Here is an 8,888-nt window from a genome sequence, read left to right as displayed (position 1 = left end):
GTCGCTCACACAACCCTGACAATAATCGTGAATGTATTGCAACACCCTACAACGGGAATCCATAAGCTTGCGCGAAACGGCGGGCACCATAGGACAGCACCATAATAACATACAACTCATATCAATCACACCATACGAAAAGTAACCCGTAGGACAAAACGGAACTACTCAAACATTATAGGATGGCAACACATCATTAGATAATAATATGTAGCATAACCCACCATGTTCAAGTAGAGATTACAGTGGGTAGAGACAGGTTACACCGCCGCATAGAGGGGGAGAGAGAGTTGGTGATGACGTTCAGCGAATTGTTGATGTAGATCGCCGTCACGATGGTTCCCTCGGCAGCACTCCGGCGCCACCGGGAGAGAGGGGGAGAGGGCCCATCCTTCTTATTCTTCCTTAGCCTCCCCCCTAGGCCTCCCAGGCCCTCGAGGGGCAGGAGCCCCTCTAGATTGGATCTCTCTCTCTCTCTCTCTCTCTCTCTCTCTCTCTCTCTCTCTCTCTCTCTCTATCTATCTATCTATCTATCTATCTATCCCCCTGTGTGTGTGTTTTCTTCTATTTTTCGTGTTCCTGTTTTCTGGTCGAACACCATATTTTAAATATCTGAAGATCCGTAACTCCGATTGAGCTAAAACTTTAACACGATTTTTTTTCTAGATATAAGCTTCCTTGCACTCGAAGGATTGCTCCAGACCTCCGAGCGAGCCACAAGTGCATCAGGCGCACCCTAAGGGCGGGGCGCCCCTTGAGCTTATGAAGCCCATGGCCCCCTGGCATTGATTCTTGCGCCAAATAATCTCATATAGTCCAACAAAAATATCTGTAAAATTTTATCACGTTTGGGCTTTGTTTGATATAGATTTTTGACGAAATACTAAAACATGCAAACGCAGGAACTGGCACTGGGCACTAGATTATTATGTTAGTCCAAAAAAATCATATAAATTGTTGCCAAAAATATGTGGAAGTAGTAGGATAATGGCATGAAACAATAAAAAATTATAGATACGCCAGAGATGTATCAATGCTCTAAGCCTATGCCTGGACGTCATGGTCAGATTTGCTACAGCGATGGTTATGGTGTTTGGATCGGAGTACTTGAGATAATCAAATGCCACAGACACAATAAGACTCGTGGCACTTGGAGAATCAACAAGGTTTACATGTATGCTCGGATCCCTAGATTTCATGCACTGGAAATGGAAGACTTCTCATATGTTCGACAAGGACAATACTAGGGCCTTCGTAAAAAGTCCATCATCATTCTTGAAGCAGTTGCATCGCAATCCCTTGGTCCAGGAGGAGTCCTAATTTGACTGGAGTCTGTTCTGGCGGATGTTATTTCCCTTGCCATGGATGCTAATTTTTTTTCCCAACTATATATTTACCCCTTCCATTACACCGAAGCATGGTCACATTTGGAGAGTTGGAGATGGTGAGAAAAATAATAATTGGTTTGATGCTTTGGTGCCCAATTCAGCTGACAGGAAAATAATCACCCTTGGTGACATAACATCTTATCAAAGTTTAAGGGGCAGTGGGATGAGGAGTTGGTAACTCGAACTGATGTCCAACGTATTTTGTCTATTTCTTTGCCTGCTAATGACATGGATGATTTTGTGCAATGGAGTGTTAATTAAAAAGATGGATTGTTCATCATGTGAAGTGGAACCACCAACGTGAGGCCATTCCCATCGCTCCTTCGCGGACTTGGCGCGTGCGCCTCCCTTCTTTCCCGCCCCGCAACCCCTCCCCACCCCCACCCCCAAAACCCTACCAACTCCTCCACTACCCCACCCCACCCCCGCCCCCACCAACCGCTCGCCATGGCGCCGCCGCCGCCGCCTCGCCGCTCTGCTCCCATGTTCCCCGGTAAGCGTCGCGGCACCTCCTCTATCCTGATCACCCCGTCCTTGTTAAAAACCTAACAAACAAACCCGCCGCACCGCAGCCGGCGGCACGACGCGGAGCATGCTCCTCCAGGCGGCGTACGACGGCGACCTCCGCTCCTTCAACAGTACTCCATCCCCCCCCCCCCCCCCCCCCCCCCTCTCTCTCTCTCTCTCTCTCTCTGCGCGCACGGGCTCTGATTTTCGCGTGATCCGACGGCTGCAGGCCACGCGAGGGCGCTGGACAAGGGCAGGGGCCGCCTCAGGGAGACGGTGGAGGCGGTGACCGTGGAAGGAGGCGACGAGGCACTGGAGGGCGTCGGGGCGCTGCACCTCGCCGCCGCCAGGGGGAACCTGGTGATGTGCGCCCACTTGGTCGAGGAGCTGCGCATGGACGTGAACGCCGTCGACAACGGAGGTTGCTCCATCTCTTTCCCTTTCTCAACAAAATCCATCCTAACGCACACGTCTGATTCTTGTTCTGCTCCTTAGTGCCAATTGCTGTGAACACGCGATTCCAATGAGTCAATTGCCATATATTGACAGGTAGAACGCCTCTGATTCATGCTATGTACGGTGAGAGGGTGGGCGCTTTCAAGTATCTTCTTGATCATGGTGCCAATCCGGACAGAGTTGACCCCAATGGATTTGCCCCTCTACATTCTGCTGCTGGATCAGGTCCCTCTCCAAGACTATGAACCATACATGTATCTCTGTTATGCATCTGTACATCACTTTTATGTTAAATGAGAGGTCTTTTATTTGTAACAAATTGTGTGGCTAGTTTCTTTCTAGGATCTATTTGCCCTTGATTCGTGCATGATACTGAGCTGCTGCCAAGTGAATTATCTTTATGATCCTTGTGCTGAAAGAAACATCCAAATTAAGAATAAGGTAGTTTCATCCAAAAGCTTTTTTCCATGCATGAATATACATGTTATATATCCTTCTCTTTTCATGAGGGAGGGTATATGGAGTTTTTTTTTTTTTTGGCACCAACTCGTTGACCTGCTCCAACGATACATGCAAATCTAGGGACCTACAGTCCAGTTTGCACTATTATTTTCTTGAACGTGTTGGAGAAAGGCTGTTTTGTCTATTAAGAATAAGAAGTATGATTGCATATATCAAATTATCAATACCAAGGTTTGCAAAGATTTAAACAGTTACTGGTCCTCTCCATTTTATCAAGTGTAAATATTATCTTACTGACCGTTCTCCCCTTCATTGCACTGTTGTACCACATGCTGAGAATAAACTGGGATCTCAAGGCTTCGGGAAAGAAATGTATTGTCGCTAAAATTGCTTGTCCACTTATGTAATAACTATCGGGTTTTTCCTTTATTCAGGATATTGTGAAATGGTAAAGCTATTACTTGCAAGAGGAGCTCGCACTGACCCGGTAACTTGCTGTGGGACACCACTTCATATTGCTGCTACTGAAGGGCAAGACCGTGCTATGAAGATTTTACTTGGCCACAATGCAGATGTAAGTTTACGGCATACTAATTCTGCCTGAACATTCATAGCATTGTATGCAATCTAAAAGGTTGGCCTGAGGTGTAGTTTCCTCCTTAAAGAAATACAGTTCGATCAGAGTTGTACAGTTCTATCATTTTTGGTTTTGCTAAGCTCCAACTTCTATGCAATGAAGAATTTATTCTGGGCACAATTTTCCTTTGGTGTATTTGCAAATCTCCATAATAGATTATTCTTTATCATGTACTGTCCCTCCTTTTTAAGTGCCATTTGGAATTGAATAAAGTGTACTAGTGAATACTTGGCCAGGAACTAAACACAAGATATTCCATAACCATATGTTGATAATATTCTGATTTATTTTCCAATGCCATGGAAACCGTTCTCTCGGCCATGTTAATATTGCTCTATGTATTCACCATTCTATCCGTAGTTTAACTTTCCTGTATCCCTTATATCAATAGATATAAGTGTAGGAACTAACATGCTTAATGTCTCTCGCCAGTACAACAAGATGATAAATGGTATGACACCTCTCTATTTTGCTATAAATGTCTCCTCGGTGAAATGTGCAAAACTCCTGATTCAGGTATGATAACTTTAACTTAGCTTTGCCTGTCCCTGGAATCGTATATTGGAGGTGTTTTTTCTTCCAACATTTAAAAGTTTCAGCTTAGTGAACTTTAGCTTTCTTTGCATGGGGTTTGGTTCGTGACCATAGACTACCACATGGCATGCCATCCTGCTTAGCCCTGCAGTGCACTTATATATCAGTGTCTGTTAACCTTATTTCTGAAACTGTGACCATCAACTTTGCTGCCACAAATGTGATGACAATGAAGCAAAAATCCCAGTACTCAATTCATGCTTGCAAATAAAGTAGCCCTGGCCTTGCTATTTCATTTCTGAAATTGTACAAAAAAAAATATGATGCGTGACGGAGACATCTTGAGGGCTGATTAACTTTTTCCCATATAGGCTGGTGGTATTGCCAATGGAGATTTTATCTTAACCGCTTTAGCTGATGCTCCAAACAATGGATGAGCAGAGTGCTTGAATTGCCTACTGGGGTTTGGTGCTGAATGGCATGCTCGTAATGATGTAAGTAAGATTATCTCTTTGCTAGTGTACTCTTGCACTTTGAACCTTGTAGTTTTTTTAACGAGGCAGCAAGTTCGATTCAACTTACAACGGTGATGTTTTGTTTCCTCCATATCTCTTTCCACCAGTGTTTTGGAATGAGTTTTATAATGAGGCATATGCACGTATAGTGTACGTACACCAAGGCGTGTTAGTGTAACCTTGTATGCAAGTGTTGTTCTTCAGTTCATTCAGTTAGAGTCTGTCAGTTCATTCAGTTAGAGTCTGTCAGTTCATTCAGTTAGAGTCTGTTAGCCGAGTCCTAGTCTCTAGCCTAGTTTCCTTCAGAATCAAGTTAACTGAGTCAGTCAAGGCTATTAGTCATGCGCCTGGTCATTAGGACGTGCGCTAGTCTATAGGGCCACTACGTTCATTAGCTTGTAATCCTCTATAAATAAGGAAGAAGAGAACATGTAATTGTTCTTTACCATGAAGCCGAATCCACTCATGTATATTTCCCTTTGTTTTGCTTCAAGGAAATCTTGTATATTCTAGAGGAAATTGCCAAACCAGAAGTATGATATTACTACTTTGTTGCAAAATTTACTTATTTCATTATCATGTACTCCCTCTGTTCCAACATAAGTGACTCAACTTTAGTATGGAGGGAGTATATTCTAGATAAAATTGTCAAAAAGTTGGTGCTTTCTTGACTAAATGCATCCTGCAGTGATAGTTTTTCCTGACTGGAATGATACTGGTAGAAATTATTTCCTGTAACTGACCTGGATCCGCTGTGTGATTGGAGCATCAGCAGAATAACTAGCTCTGCATAAATCAATGTTAAATCTGCTGATTATGTCAGCAGCATGGCTCCTCAAGTTGGCTAATGACTTGGCTCAAAATAATTTCCTATTCGTACCGTTTATTTCATTCATGCTACCAAAGAAAATATCAAGTTGTTGAAATGGCACCATTGCATATCCTGTCTGAAAGCTGCTCTGAAATGTTTCAAAGAAATTGGTATCTCTTGTGTCTTACTTAGACATGGAGTACTTGCGTGCGGTAAAGGTAGGTCATGTAAATGTAGTAAAGATAGGTCCAGTTCTAATGCACTGCTGCTTGAGCAGTGTATGATTATTTGACATTTATTTACATTGTTGGCCTTGTAAATATTTTGGGAACAAAACAAAGGCGTGAATCAGGAGAAAATATGGCATTAGCCGAGTTACAAATTTCTCAGCAAATCCTTTTTTACCGACTGCACGAGAGGTGATTACCTGTAGTTATGTGGAAATTGCCTAAAGAGTATTTACAAGATATAAGATGGGGTGGACTGACATGGCAAGCGAGGTTGCGTAGATGTAGGATGTGCAATGCTGATATTAGTAGTTACTGAAAGGAAGTACTGCCAATTCGAGATAATGTGGGCAGCAAGTAATCTTAAGTACAATACTGACCATGGTTGCTAGTCGATTGGCATGAGTAGTTGAAAGTGGAAACACTATGTCTGTGCTATCATAGAAATGATGAGCAGAAGATTTCTATGTAAATCAACAATCTTTTTTTTTGAAATCTTTACATCACAGTTTTAGATAGTTGCTTTAGAATTATTATGTGTTCCAATGCATCAAATCAACTTTCGATTAAATCTTGATGATTCAGGAGGAGCCTGTGGATAGAAAGAAAGTAGCAGAATTGAAGTCACAAGGGAGCAAGGCAGTTGCAAGAAAGGATTTTCTTTCTGCAGCAGAAGCCTACAGTATGGTAATATTATGGCATCATATGGCATCATATTTCTCAGCATCTATCCTTTTCCAGCCTCCAATTTTTTACTGCCCAAATCATAACGACTTACACAGATACGCCTTTCCGCTCTCATGTCATAATGGTCAGTATGACACTATTTAGAAGTTTATGGAATTGGCTCAAACTTAGTAAACTGGATTGAATTGGTATGAAATGCAACTTAAACTATATGTTTTTAAATGCAGACTAGAAATTTCCTTGCAAAGCATTTGAACTCTTCGCTTAAGTGTTACAGAAGAAGTATATTTTTTATGGTGTTGGTTTCCCAACTTGCTATTTCTGGGTTTTTTCACATGATCCGTGCATTATTGTCCTGCACAACCATTTAGAACCGAAGTTAGGTAAACTAAACTTTGTATCTGTACATATATGTGCAGCAATGTGCATATTTCTTCTTTGAGTATTTTCAGTTCCCATTTCAGTGTTCACAAAGTTGTAATTTGCAAACATAATCTGCTAGTAACTGTTGTTTTAACATGTTTGATGTAGGCACTGGAGCTTGATCCTGATGACGCGACGTTGTTCTCAAACAGGAGCCTTTGCTGGCTTCACATAGGCAAAGGAGGCAAGCCTTTGCTCAGTTTACTGGATGCTTATGAATGCAAAAAGAGGCGGCCTGATTGGTCGAAGGCCTTCTACAGGGAGAGCAAAGCTCTAGCGTTACTGAAGGTTGGATAGAAAATACAGCAGCTTGACTTTTTCTTTCGGCTTTGCAAATCTTTCATAATCATTGAACTGGTCCTGCATCATCAGGACTACAAGGGTGCATGCGATGCGCTTCTCAATGTATTGAAGATGGACCCAGGGAATGCTGAAATCGAGGACGGATTGCGGTATTACCCTATCTTTCCTTCAGTTACAGCATATCTATCTTATGGTTTCGTGATAACTCTTGCACTGGAGGCTAATTGTCTGTGAAGCGCTTGTCTCATGACATCACATGGTTACCTTGAAAGTTTAACTTTGTGTAACGTAGGATTAGACTTGTATCCCGTTTTAAGTTTGTTTGGGGATTTCAGGAAGCGTCGACGTTTACTTAAAAAAAAAAACCTTCAATGCCTCTGACTTGTCAGACATGTAGTGTTGTCTTTTTTGCATTCCCTTTCACTGCCAGTGTCCTCTTTTATGATTTTATCCTCCAATGAGAATTTTAGAGATTTTGAGAAGTACTACTTCCGCGTTAATTGCATTTGCAACAAGCATAGCTCTAACAGTTCATGAAATGTGCAGGAAAGCTATGGAATCCTTGAAGGTGTCTCAAAGCACCAAGGCCAAGTGACCTATACACCCAGCTCAAAAAAAGTGAGCTATACACGGCTGTTCATGAAAATACAGTAGCTCCAAACACATGCACACATTTTGTAGTCTTGTGGGGAAGATACATGGACTTCTTGGATCTTTACCCTGCTTGTGTAAGTTAAGTGACGAGTGTTAAAGCATTTCGGAGGCCTCTGTCTGGTGGTGTGATGCATTTGCTTTTGCCATGTATTTGAGGGTGGAGCGCTCCATGAATCTCCTCTAGTTAAACTTAAGAGAAAGGTGTGGTCTACACCCTCATGAGCAGGTAAAAAATAACTGAAATTTTGTGACATCAAATATGCTTAAACGTTTTAGGTGCTTGCAAATTACCGTGCACACACTCAGCAAAGCCATAGGCTTTTACCATTGCTACCTTTGCTATTATAATTATTTTGCTCGTCTGCATGGTAATAACAGCTTTGATGCTATCCTAGAGTTTGGCCATTATTGTTGCTAGCTCTGCTATTATAATTATTTGATTGCTTGTTATGGTGGGTTTAGAGGATTACTATAGTTTTGATTCTCACATCCAGTATTATAACCATTGGAAACAATAAAGTTGACATCATCAATCTCAATATCAGTTAAAGCATTTGTAGGATATTTTTTTTCTTTCTTTAATCATACCTATAGGCTCATTCTTTTTTTGTGTAAGCTCTTCATTCTTTTCTTCGGTGATTGAATTTACCTTTCTAAAAGGTAATCACTTAATCACTCAACATGCCACATCTAGAAGTTTCTTTGCATCAGCGTCACCGGCTAGTATCAAGCATGTTTTAGGATAAAGGATTTAAAGTATTATAGTGTGGAGTACGCACGAGGGCGACGCGGATGGCGTTCGAGTCGGGCGGTGTGGAGGGCGACGCGTCTGGGCCGCTCGACGCGAAGGGAGACGCAGCGAGCGCCGCGGCGGAGGCGGTCGGCTGGACGGTGGTGCGGCCTGCCGTGGGGCGGCCGCGGGGGGGGGGGGCGCTGCCAGAGGGGCGGCCCCCTGCTCCGTCCTTCTCCGGCAGCCGGTTCTGGGCGCTAGAGGGGATTGACTCCGACATCGACGCCGACGAGGTAGATTCTCAGGTGAGTTTAGGTAGTTCCGGTGGTTCGCCGAGGCCCAAGGCTGGGTGCTCGGTGGGTGATTTCATCGCCCGCGCGGAGGAGCTTGGGGGCTCCTTCGTGGCTGGTCGGCGGCGTGCTTTTGCTCCCGGAGGGCAGGGAGGCCGCCGCCTGGCGGCGCGGATCTGGTGCCCGCCAAAGGGGGTGGATGCGGGCCCAGAAGGCCGCTCGTGCGTCATCCCGTAGGCGGACCGCCGGGATCTGGTGCTGGCG

At 43.6% G+C, this 8,888-nt stretch overlaps 1 pseudogene; it reads left to right on the top strand.

Annotated features, from left to right (window-relative positions):
- The first annotated feature begins 1,803 nt into the window (after window positions 1-1,803).
- On the top strand, window positions 1,804-7,718 carry LOC123066452 (26S proteasome non-ATPase regulatory subunit 10-like; annotated as a pseudogene).
- The last annotated feature ends 1,170 nt before the right edge of the window (window positions 7,719-8,888 follow it).

Source organism: Triticum aestivum, chromosome 3B, assembly GCF_018294505.1.
Source record: "Triticum aestivum cultivar Chinese Spring chromosome 3B, IWGSC CS RefSeq v2.1, whole genome shotgun sequence".
Lineage (NCBI taxonomy): Eukaryota > Viridiplantae > Streptophyta > Magnoliopsida > Poales > Poaceae > Triticum > Triticum aestivum.
Note: the sequence above shows the minus strand (reverse complement) of the source record. Positions and strands in the feature narration are given on the sequence as shown.